Source organism: Schistocerca nitens, chromosome 1, assembly GCF_023898315.1.
Source record: "Schistocerca nitens isolate TAMUIC-IGC-003100 chromosome 1, iqSchNite1.1, whole genome shotgun sequence".
In the NCBI taxonomy this organism is placed as follows: Eukaryota; Metazoa; Arthropoda; class Insecta; order Orthoptera; family Acrididae; genus Schistocerca; species Schistocerca nitens.
Genome location: NC_064614.1, coordinates 627,072,033 through 627,084,972, shown reverse-complemented (window position 1 = coordinate 627,084,972; position 12,940 = coordinate 627,072,033). Strand labels below are relative to the sequence as shown.

At 41.2% G+C, this 12,940-nt stretch overlaps 1 protein-coding gene across 1 annotated transcript in view; it reads right to left on the bottom strand.

The window, feature by feature from the left end:
• Positions 1-12,330, bottom strand: part of LOC126236631 (leucine-rich repeat-containing protein 15-like) — a 92,509-nt gene extending 80,179 nt beyond the window's left edge. The window contains exon 1 of the mRNA XM_049946082.1: positions 12,229-12,330. The gene's annotated coding sequence lies outside the window, so the exon portion shown is untranslated. The remainder of the gene's footprint in view (positions 1-12,228) is intronic.
• Positions 12,331-12,940: the final 610 nt, after the last annotated feature.

The window sequence follows — 12,940 nt, the reverse complement described above, 5'->3', positions numbered from 1 at the left end:
TGACCTTCGGATTTTAAAACCATACACACGATTTCTGTCCATAAAACTATATTCATTAATGTTATGTAGTAACAGGCAGCACAGGCGTGTTTACGAAACATTGAATTTGTTTCTCTCGCAACAGGCACTGGTTCATCAAATGAAAAAGACGCTGACTCTCCAGCAGTAACAGAAAAACATACATAAGGATGTAATCTGATGCAGAGAGCTCAGCAGTCATCCATAACCGCTCTTTCCACGAAAGATCCGTAGGAAGCAACTGAAAGTTGCACGAGTCACACCATTACTCAAGAAAGGAAACAGGAGTAATCCGATAAATTACAGACCCATATCGCTGAAGACGATGTGCAGTAGGAGTTTGGAACACGTAATGTATTCGAATATTGTGGATTACATCGAAGGTAACGGTCTAATGACACATAGCACGGATTCAGAAAATATCGTTCTTCTGAAACACAACTATCTCTCTATTCACACGAAGTAATTAGCGTTACCGACAGGGAATCTCAGTCTCACTTTCTGTTTCTAGATATCAGGAAGGTTTTTGATATCGTTGCTCACAAGAGACATTTAATCAGATTGCGTGCCTCCGTAATGTCGCTTCAGTTGTGCGACTGGTGTCGTGATTTCCTGCCAGATCGTCCACAGTATGTAGCCGTCAAAGGAAAATCATCGAATAAAACGGAAGTGGTATCGGACGTTCCCCAGGGAAGTGTGATAGGGCCTCTGCTGTTCCTAAACTATATAAAGGATTTAGGGAAAAATCTGAGCAGCCCTATTAGACTTTTTTCAGGTCATGTTGTCAGTTACCGTCTAGTCACCACAAAGTCACAACCAATCGCGAAATGATTGATATACGATATCGGTATGGTGCGAAAAGTGGGAATTGTCTCTGAATAAGGAAAAATTTGAGGTCATCCACATGGATACTAAAGGAAATTTGATAAAATTTCGGTTACTCGACAGACAACAGAAATATAGAGACTGTAACTTCAGCTAAATACCTATGGTTTTTAATTACGAGTACCATAAATTGGAATGCTCACAGAGACAATACTGTGGGGACTGCGTTCTATTGGTATAGCACTTAATAGATTCAACAAAACTACTAAGGGGACTGTCTACACTACGCTTTTCCGTCCTCTGCTAGAGTACTGCTGTTCGATATGGGATCCTAGGCAGATACGTTTGACGGAGGACATCGAAGAAGCCCAAAGAAGGGCAGTTAGTTCTATATTTTCATAAAATAGAGGAGAGAGTGTCACGGATATTGTAAGCGAGTTGGGTTAGCAATAATTAAGACAAAGGCTTTTTCCATTGTTTTCACGAGATTTCCAACTTCTTCCACTGGATGCGGAAATATTTTATTGTCACCAACCAGATCATTTTTCCCACGCGCTGTATAGAGTGGAACAGCTGGGAAACAACTTGAAGGTGGTTCGAAGAAACATCTGCCAGACAGTTAAAGGTGAATTGCAGAGCAGTCATGTAGATATAGATGTAGCACCTGTGACTGTGATTATTATACTGCTTCTAGGACCAAAAACGAAAAAGGGGCAGTAACAACCTGTTAATCTTTGGAAGTACAAGTTTAGAAAATTTAGCTTCTCGAAAAGTTGCTTCTTCTCCAACATATTAAGCAGTTTAGGTCTGTTCAATGTAATTCACTCGGTACTAAATTTGTGTTCGTATGATACGTTACATGCTATTCGAACTTCACATAAACAAGTTTCAGTACACGAGATACTGCAGGCTTGCTGGTCTGTGAATATAGGATCGATAAAAGTAAGTGCTTCCAAATTACTTAAAATTGTAGCCTTACTTTTTCCTTTATGAATCCTTGATAATTACATTTCTGCTAACTGTACTTCCTCCCTTTATAAGAGCAGTAGTATTAGGAACAAATCGTTTAAATAAATCGAATAACGTACGTCGTAAGAGATATTGCTTTTGGCTGGCTCGGAGCACTATGCGACTTAACTTCTGAGGTCATCAGTCGCCTACAACTTAGATCTAATTAAACCTAACTAACCTAAGGACATCACACACATCCATGCCCGAGGCAGGATTCGAACCGGCGACCGTATTGGTCGCTCGGCTCCAGACTGTAGCGCCTAGAACCGCACGGCCACTCCGGCCGGCGATATTGCTTTTCATTATGCGATTTCAACAGCATTTGATTAGCCCTCTGAATAGCTTCTGTTTCCATCTCATCAGAAATCTCCAACAGTTTGTCACGTGAACCATGTTCAACACGAGTTTCGGAGGAGGAGAAGTACCATCTTCACCGCTGCTCGAGTAGTCTATCTCATGCAGCGATCACAATATTGCTATTGCAAGGAACAAATGTTTATTTCCCATGAATAAGAGCAACTCACACGCACAGTATATGAACATTAAAGACCATTAGAATTACAACATCAAAAAGGACTCTGAATACGAAATTTTATTTATTCTACTGTATAGTCTGAAGAATAAATGATTAAATGTGTAGGCTATTATGGGATGTAAAGAGTGCGAGATTTAGTATACGTAGCTCCCACCCAAGCAGCAGCAGTGGCTCTGACCCGACTGGGAATCAAGTAGAAATCAAACTGGCTGAAAAACACGGCTACGTCATTCCATGCTTCATGACATAGTTCATCGACTGCAGTGGCTGGCGAATGGTGGGAAATCATTACCAAATCTTTTCAGTGGGTGAGAGACTTGGCAAACGTGCTTCCCTGGGAGGCACTTAAACGACCTCTGTGTGTCGTATTTGTTGATAACAACTCCAATTTCGAACGCCGTTATTCCCAACTATCAAAACTGGTCGAAAGGTAAAACTAGAATTCAAGGATGTATGTAACAGTCAGGGTTTAAATTACTGAATTTTGTTTCTCTGCATGTAGTCTCTGGTAACTCAGCTTGTACTTGTCTGTTGTAAGATGTTTCCTCACTTATTATAAAGGTGCCTTTTGATTAGTTTATTTAACTATGTAAGTTATTTGACACCGGTCCTGACGATGCTTATTCTCCAAAAACTATGCAAAGACGTGTCCCGGTGGCTCATTGCTGCATTCGATTTGTGGTTCGATTCCAGGTCTGATTTAGATTTCCTTGGCTTTACTTCCGACAAATCTTGTTAATAAATCAAATGCTGTGTTGCATCTTGGTTCATAGTACGTGTTAAACTGTAGCTCTTCACATGTGTCAATGAGTAAGTCTGTTCAACGATCCGAAAAAAGCAGGCGTATACATTCTCCAGTTGGACCATGCCCAGAGAAAAGTTGGTGAACGCTCTACTCAACCAGACAGTACAAAAGTGTACCTCTTCTATTCCATGCGCAGATAGCTTCTTTAATGTTGAACAACAACGGTTTTAAAACCTGGGAAATGTTGAAATTTTCGTCCACAGAAAAAGGCTCCTAAATCCATGACGGTATGTTTGGATCACGCTCAGTATATGTCTGGAAGTCTTACGTGACGCGGCGATCGTCTACAGGTAGCAGACACATCGGCCGCGCCACGTAATGGCGAAAGCAAGGGACCGTGAATTATTAACTGGAAAACGATGTGTTCTCTGTGTCTACCATAGTGGTCGTAAGGATAATGATGACAACATTAAGTTTTTTTTAATTCCCTTTCCATTTACCTAGTGTTCTGGGTCAGTGTGCTGAGCATCGTTCTGATGTTTGACAATTTTGATGTTTTTATGACGTAGAAAAGTTCCTTGAAGAATTTGAAAGATTTCTTATGCTTATTGTCCTGTAGCTATACAAAACCAAACCTTCAGAAATAAATACTCTTAATCTACAACATTCGATTAATATCTTCGGTCGAAGAGCGATAATCAAGTCAATATCTGATTCTCAGCAGTGTTGTCAAATTTGACTTGCCCTTAGGTCAAGTGTTACACAACATAGTGAATTCGTCAGCTGCACTGATTTTCTGAATATTAAAATCTGATCCTCACCCAGAAACCTTTATAGATACGGCCTTGAGTATGCATTTCAAAGTTACTTACTTCTATATTTTCTTAGCCTAACATCGTATTATTGACATCATACTTGCAGTGATGTCATTAAGAGTATCTTAGCTTTCTAAATGAGAAAAATGTCAAAAACTTTAAAGCAGTTGCACCTTAAGGGGAACTGGATCGCCCTATCCCGACAATGTTAAATTTAGTGACTTGGCCTCCCTGTAATTGAGGAACCACTGCAGCCATTAACATGAAACTTTTACAGGACATTGAACTGCATGTTCTGAGTCTACTGGACTACAATAAATGCATTTCAGCCACTGCTTTCTGAAATTCTAAACAGACAGTTAAAATTTTGTGTACTTTTTCTGTACGTTATCCTAAATAATTTTACTTATACATAACATTATGTTCTTCTTTTAGTTCAGTAGGCTAAGGATATGTATGTTATTACTCCCAGAAAATTTGAATACTCTTCTTCTTTCTGGACTCCTTAGTGGCTAACTATCCTGCATACTCTGCTTTATCAATGCAAACATTGGCCATCCGTTCAAGTCCTCTGATGCAGTTCACTCCATGTTTAATTCCCATATGCTGTAGCACTTTCACCCTGCAAATGTTGCCATCATTTAAAGCAATAACAACTTCACTGACCCCCCCTCTTCCGTATCTTCATTCCAACAAAAACCTTTTTTGGTAAGCGAGTCGATATAAAATATTTGAACGACTCATTGGGATTTTGAGTCTTACCATGCAGACACTTTTTCAGTAATTCAGCATTTTCCAGGTCTCTGTAAATAGGTTTTATGATATCCATGACTGCTGTTGCACTGGAATGTTTATGGCTGTGTGAACTGTTTCAGTACTGGGCATTGCAGTAATTGCACCATGAATCAGGTCCAGGAGGGTAAAGGTGGTGTACTGGTTTTTCATCAGTTGACAATCTGTGGAAGAAGGTAGCCCATACCCCCTGCTTCATTTTCAACAAATCCTCAGTATTTTATAATGGTCATCCCATAATACTGCTTATTGTTCATCAATAATTTTGTCTGTCGGTCTGTCTCTTATGGTTTTACCATCCGAAAGTTTCTTGTCTCTCAGACTTTGTTTCAACTTCCTCAACCTGGTGCCTATCCTCTTCTGGACATGACCAACACGTAAGTTAACCCTTATAACACGGCAATCCACAGCCTTCTATACAAAAATAACCGATTTTATTAGATCTTGAAGTAATGCACATAACTATTTTCACATTTTCTACTGCTGTAGGTTATATTTAAAAAAATAAAATACTATATATATATATATATATATATATATATATATATATATATATATATGTGTGTGTGTGTGTGTGTGTGTGTGTGTGTGTGTGTGTGTGTGTATATATAATTTTATTCAGAATATTGCAAATTTTATAATGAGATAAAAATCTGACAACGTGAAAAAAAGTTCCGTTCCAACTCCCCCTAATTGATTTCTAACCAATGTCATCGGCAAATAGGCCTCTGCATTAAATAAATCTAAATTACATAAATTTAAAGAAATATATTTTTCATTATTCCTACGCTCTGAAGAAATAAAGACAGGAATAATTATCATAGCGTCCCCTTATCAGTTAGAGGGCCCGCACGACAGACAAGCAAGGTGGGCTGAAGACCTCTCTTCAAGGGCTCAGATTGAAACATCGCCAGTTGATGTAAACATCAATATACTTTCCGCATAAATACTGCATTACTTAGTGAAAAGTCATGTGACTGAGATCCCCCAATTGAAACTAATGTGACTACGTTTAGCACTCGTTATAAGCACGCCAACAGAGTCAGACCGGCAATGTGTACCTACAGTTAGGACAGTTCCGGCCAGTACCGACGGCTCTTGCCTAGTAGACACCATATCTTTCAGTAGAAAGTTGTATCTTTTTAATTGTGTAGAATAGTATTTTGGTCATTTTTTTATTGTCTTGTACTCTTACCTGGCTCTTGTCACCACAAGAATTGTAATGCTCCTTGTTGTTCTTGCATTTGGAAATTAGTGCACGCCAAGAAGGCGTTTTAGTTGTAATCCAGTCTGAACACACTGGATTGTTAGTTCTTTCCTGCTCACCACAGGACGGTACAATAATTTCCGAACGAGGTTGTTAAGTGGTGAGCGCAGTGGAATTGTTGTCCGTGTATTTTGTAAATAGATTGTGAGAATTGTTGGTGTTCTCGATAATCGAATTTTTGCTCTGCCTCTAGTGACGTAATCGTGGACGGAACGTTAGATCGCTATCTTCTTTCCTCCATCCCGCTCCAGCGTAGAGTGTTATATGGCGTATACAGGATATTGCCAATTACAGTCTTGAGAATATCAAGACCCCGAGTTCATCTGCAGGAAACAATAGGTCAGTTGACGCTTATAGCATCATACTTAAACGAAGACGATGTCATACATATACGGTAACTGTCAAAGGTAGGTAACATTGTTCAAATCTCAAGGTGTTCGCACGCAAATTTTCCAACAGATTTACTGAACCCTTTATTTCAGTCAAATGTGAATCTTGCTATATTCATGAAGACTTTCAAGCGACAACATTCTCATGTCAGCACAGTCCGAAATTCATGAACTAAAGAACCCCATGTTTATCAAGAAGGGTTCACATTTAACGTGCTAAAAAGTCCAGAGATTCATCCAGCCCGCTAGGTAGACGAGGGTAGGAGAACCTGGAACTCTTGTCCGACTCTGCCACTATTTTTCGTGTCACCAGTACACTTACGTCCGTGAGCATGTGCATTATTTTTCTGCCATAAGGTTTCACTGTGCGCGTTTGAACAACCAGCAATATACCACGGAAAACATGCTCTCGTAAGAACTTGTTACAATACAGTGATATGTACGAGCAAGTATTCTGACAACAGTCAGTCGATCTCCATTATCATAAACACGTCCAGCTCGTGACAGATACTCCATAAGCAGAAATCGTCGCCTAGAACTAAAAAATGTTTAATGAATTTGAGAAGATAATCTAGAAAAAGCTTTTTACAACCACTAGACAGTGACTCACACTGAAGCGTATCATAACAAAATAAAACATGTCACATTTTGTGTAATTTTTGAAGAAAAGTCAACCCGATGTATAGTGAAAAAATCTTCGTATAAAACCTGTAATGTATTTAAAGGACAAAGAATACTCTATAGTGCATAAACAATGTAACATAATAGTTAGACTAAAATGTGTGACAATTTCAAATTTTCTAAAACAAAATTCCGTATGATTATACAGAATTCCTCTGGTATGACTTTCTTCTGCTCTTCTTGTCGTAGAGAGAAGAGCTTGTGTTTTGTAATCTTTAGCTAGTAAAAATTCATATTTTGACAAAATAGTGTCTGCAATTCATTTGGAGACCCCTAGTTTCTATGTCAGTTTCTTTGTCATGTCATGTTGTCTACATATTATTTACATCCAAAGTTCTTTTCTTGGAGTCCGAATCTATACTTGTAACCACATTTATTATGTGGAAATTAATGCAGTATCCCCATGGTCATACAAGCTTTCAAAAAACTAAGATGTGCAATAGTACAATAGTCACCATGGTCTGATACATTCTGCGATGGCACTGCATTGGTAAAGCATAACTACATAATGATATACGTATGTGATGTATGTTACTCTGATAACTGCATGTGCCATCGCACTTGTAACGTACTTTCCCAAGCACACCATTCCTAAATGCACTGCATCCGCTTTTGTCATATCTAAATACTTTTTCCAAATCTTATTGTGACGGGAACGAAAAGTTACTTTACAACTGGTGATGCGTTATATACCCATATAACAAGAGAAAGAAGAACGACCACAGATGTAACCCCAGATACAGTAACTGTCAGCGTGATAATGGAAACCCAGGTAACACATGGGGTCAAAACCGCGTAAATAACACAGGTCCACCCCATGTGAAAAACTTAAACACAGGAGACAGGCGTACGCCCAATCCTGAGAATAACGCGAAATGGACACAACATGGCAACCGAAATTGATCTCAAGCCCACAACCAAGCTTTCCGAATAGTGGAAGTGATGGATAGCCACGCTCTACCAGCCCCTAATAGCCAGTAAACAAGACGCGACCAAATCCGGCACCCTGATGCATGTTGTAGGAGAGGGTGAAAGCAATAGATACGATAGCAATTTAAGCATCGTGCAATACAATGATGGATCAGATACTTGAGAAGAGTTACGTAGTGACATAGAGGCGTGTAAAGACCATATGGAAGAGAGAGTGCAAGCAGCTGTCAGTGTGATAGTGGAAGGAATTGCTACTATTGTTCTGGTGGACACAGTTGCCATGATAATTGTTATGGATATTAACTTTTGCAATAAAATCAGTGAGACAAAGAGCAGATGCCCACCTTGCTGATGTAGAACTACAAGATTTCAGGAGCTGTTTGCGCGAATCCTGTAATGTTAAATGGCAGACACGGGTCAAGTTAAATTAAGGAAACAGAGAAAACAAGTGCACATTCCTGTTAGTGAAGGGACTATCTGCATCCTATATAATATGGCTACAGTTTTTGCGTGACAGGAACAGTGTAATTGACCTCTGAGTGAGGGGAACACTGTAATTGACCTCTCATGGAAAGCGGATTTTGACAGTTAATGGCAAAGAACTCATTGTGGATCTGTTAAAAACGAAAACAGTGAAAAACTATGGTATATGCTGCCGTAGTAACAGGGTGAGGATTATACAAGAAGAAATTTCTGTAATATTAGTGACGTACAGTACCACTATTTCCATGGTTTGAAATCATGCACAAGTGACACGAATGTGGAAACTAGCATGAATATCATTTGTAGAAAAGGTAATTCAATCCCACTGCGTCAAACCAATGCAACGAGCCGAGCTTACTGACTTATTAACAAGATACAGTAATGTTATTTCAGAAAACCTTGAACTATCAAGGGCTGTCAATCGAATATGGAGGTAGTTCTACACGAAATCTGCTGCACTCCCACTTACCCTACTGTGTGGTAAAAGTGCGAAGCCGTGAGGCAGGAGATACGAAAAACGTTAGGTGGAACGTTATTGAAGAGACGTTATCGCTATATAGTACTTCATTGCTGGCAGTAAGCAAGCCTAATGGTCAAGTGCACTTAGTCCTCGTTGCACAAAAAACAAGCCAAATAATTGTAGTACGCAATTTGACTAGTACAGATCTTCTTGAATCATGAAAGAAGGTTGTATACGTGGAAGAGACCTGAAGACACTGGAAGGTTTAAGATAAATTGTGTACTGGTAAGACAGAGATCAGAAGCCAGGTTTTTAAATTGTAGGACATTTCCAAGGGCAGATATGGACTCTGACCACAATCTATTGGTTATGAACTGTAAATTAAATCTGAACAAACTGCGAAAAGGTGGGAATTTAAGGAGATGGGATCTGGATAAACTGATAGAACCAGAGGTTGTAGAGAGTTTCAGGGAGATCATTAGGGAACTATTGACAAGAACGGGGGAAAGAAATACAGTAGAAGAAAAATGGGTAGTTTTGAGGGATGAAATAGTAAAGGCAGCAGAGGATCAAGTAGGTAAAAAGACGAGGGCTGGTAGAAATCCTTGGGTTACAGAATAGATATTGAATTAATGAAAGGAAAAAAATTTAAAAATATAATAAATAAAGTAGGCAAAAAGGAATACAAACGTCTCGAAAATTAGATCGACAGTAAGTGTAAACAGGCTAAGCAAGGAAGGCTAGAGGACAAATGTAAGGATGTAGAGGCCTATATCTCTAGGAGTAAGATAGATACTGCCTATAGAAAAATTAAAGAGACCTTTGGATAAAAGAGAACCATTTATATGAATATCAAAAGCTCAGACGGAAAACCAGTTATAAGCAAAGAGGGAAGACATAGAGGTGGAAGGAATATATTGAGGATATATACAAGGGCGATGTTCTTGGGGGTGATATTATTGAAATGGAAGAGGAGGTAGAGGAAGGTGAAGTGGGAGATATGATAACGCGTGAGGATTCTGACAAAGCACTGAAAGGTCTTTCAGTCGAAACAAGGCCCCTAGAGTAGACAACAATCCGTTAGAACTACTGATAGCCAGGGAGAGCCAGCTCTGACAAAACTCTATCAACTGTTGAGAAAGATGTATGAGACAGGCGAAATACCCTCAGACTTCAAGATGGATATAATAATTCTAATCCCAAAGAAAGCAGGTGTTTATAGATGAGAAAATTACGCAATATCAGTTTAACAAGTCACGACTGCAAAATACTAACACGAATTCTTTAAAGACGAATGGGAAAACTGGTAGAAACCAACCTCAGGGAGGATCAGTTTGGGTTCCGTAGAGATGTTCGAACACGTGAAGCAATACTGACCCTACAACTTGCACAGATCAAAAAAGTTTTGCATCACGTCGATTCTGAGAGTTCCGGAACATGCACAGATAATTTGAATTGAGTTCAACCTAAACATCATTTCCGCCCTTTTTATCGCTCATGAAAACCACACATTACATATTGTACCACCATACAGTGAGACCTTCAGAGGTGGTGGTCCAGTTTGCTGTACACACCGGTACCTCTAATACCTAGCATCACGTCCTCTGACATTTATGTATGGCTGTATTCGTCGTGGCATACAGTCCACAAGTTCATCAAGGCACTGTTGGTCAAGATTGTCCCACTCCTCAACGGCGATTCGGCATAGACCCATCAGAGTGGTTGGTGGGTCACGTCGTCCATAAACAGTCCTTTTCAATCTATCCCGGGCATGTTCCATTGGGTTCATGTCTGGAGAACATGCTGGCCACTCTAGTCGAGCGATGTCGTTATCCTGAAGGAAGTCATTCACAAGATGTGCACGATGGGGGCGCGAATTTTCGTCCATGAAGACGAATGCCTCGGCAATATCCTGCCGATATGATTGCACTATCGGTCGGTGGAAGGCATTCACTAATCGTGCACCCTTTACGGTGCCTTGCTTGACCACCAAGCGGCGTACGTCGGCCTCACATAATGCCACCCCAAAATAGCAGGGCACATCCACCTTGTTGCACTCGCTGGACAGTGTGTCTAAGGCGTTCAGACTGACCTGGTTGCCTCCAAACACTTGTCTCGTTGAAGGCATATGCCAGTCCTGAGCGGTCCAATCGGCGTGTTGTTGGGCTTATCTGTACCGCGCTGCATGGTTTCGTGGTTGCGAAGATGAACCTCGCCATGGACGTCGGGAGTGAAGTTGCGCATCATGTAGCCTGTTGCGCACGGTTTGAGTCGTAACATGACGTCCTGTGGCTGCACGAAAAGCATTATTCAACATAGTGGCGTTGCTGTCAGGTTTCCTCCGAGCCATAATCCGTAGTTAGTGGTCATCCACTGTAGTAGTAGCCCCTGGGTGGCCTGAGCGAGGCCTGTCATCGACAGTTCCTGTCTCTCTGTATCTCCTCCATGCCTGAACAAGATCGCTTTGATTCACTCCGAGACGCCTGGACACTTCCTTGTTGGGAGCCTTTCCTGGCACAAAGTAACAATGCGGACGCGATGGAACGTCGGTATTGACCTTCTAGTCATGGCTGAACTACAGACAACACGAGCCGTGTACCTCCTTCCAGGTGTAATGACTGTTTCAGTCGGCTGTCGAACCCCCTCCGTCTAATAGGCACTGCTCATGCATGGTTGTTTACATCTTTGGGCGGGTTAGTGATATCTCTGAACCGTCAGAGGGACTGTGTCTGTGATATATTATCCAAAGACAACGTCATTCTTCAGGAGCTCTAGGAACTGGGATGATGCAAAACTTTTTTTGATGTGTGTAGTTCAATAATTGCTTGGTCACATGACACCCAGAAATCACTTCTACATTGTTTACAGCTTCTCAAAGTGACCGTAGTAACTGTTTGTCTTGACAATCACAAAGCTTTTCATTGGATTGCGTAAACGTGAGCCTGTTAACAACTAAATCGTGATTCGGAAGTTAAAAAAAGAAACCAATTGGTTGTGTCAAATCCTTAGAAACCTTCAAGGAACATCACAACTGTCGTTGTCGACGCTACAGCTGATATATCGGATGACTGCTTGTCATGACGACATAAGAGGGCTATGTTTTCGTATGAAGGATGCAATGAAATCAGTACCGTTCCACAGGCACGTGGGCAGCGGAGAAGGCAGTATGCACTTCGCGAGAAATGCGGTGGTATGCTTTAGATCGCCCTGTGTTCTCTTGGGACGCAGTGTATGTGTGGCACTACAGAGCAGAGCAAGCGCGTGGCTGCCGCCTTACCTCAGAGCGGATTCCGGGCTGTTGAATGCTCGCTGCTGCCGGAGCGACCGCCTGTGTCGGACTGTCGGTCTTCGATTACGGCTGCGCGGATGCGTTGTGGTCTGGCCGCGAATTCCGCCCGCCGGTATCTCGTCGGCTGGGGAAGACGCGACCTCCTTCTGCTTATCCGAGGCACTACGTTCCGCGTACCGCGCTGTGCAAGTGGGCCAGTAGCCCGAGTGATTAAACTGCCTTAAGCTGTTCAGAGCATTCCACACTGCAGCTGAGAAACACTAAAACATATCTGACACACAGAGTGCAGTACATTATAAATCCACCTCCTATCTTACAGAAACTGTTCGCTGATGCCTTCTACACTACTGATCATTAAAATTGCTACACCAAGAAGAAATGCAGATGGTAAACGGGTATTCATAGGACAAATATATTGCACTAGAACTGAAATGTGATTACATTTTCACGCAATTTGGGTACACAGATCCTGAGAAATCAGTAACCAGAATAGCCACCTCTGGCCGTAATAGCAGCCTTGATACGCCTGGGCTTTGAGTCAAACAGAGCTTGGATGGCGTGTACAGGTACAGCTGCCCATACACCTTCAACACGATATCACAGTTCCTCAAGAATAGTGACTGGCGTATTGTGACGAGCCAGTTGCTCGGCCACCATTGACCAGACGTTTTCAATTGGTGAGAGATCAGGAGAATGTGCT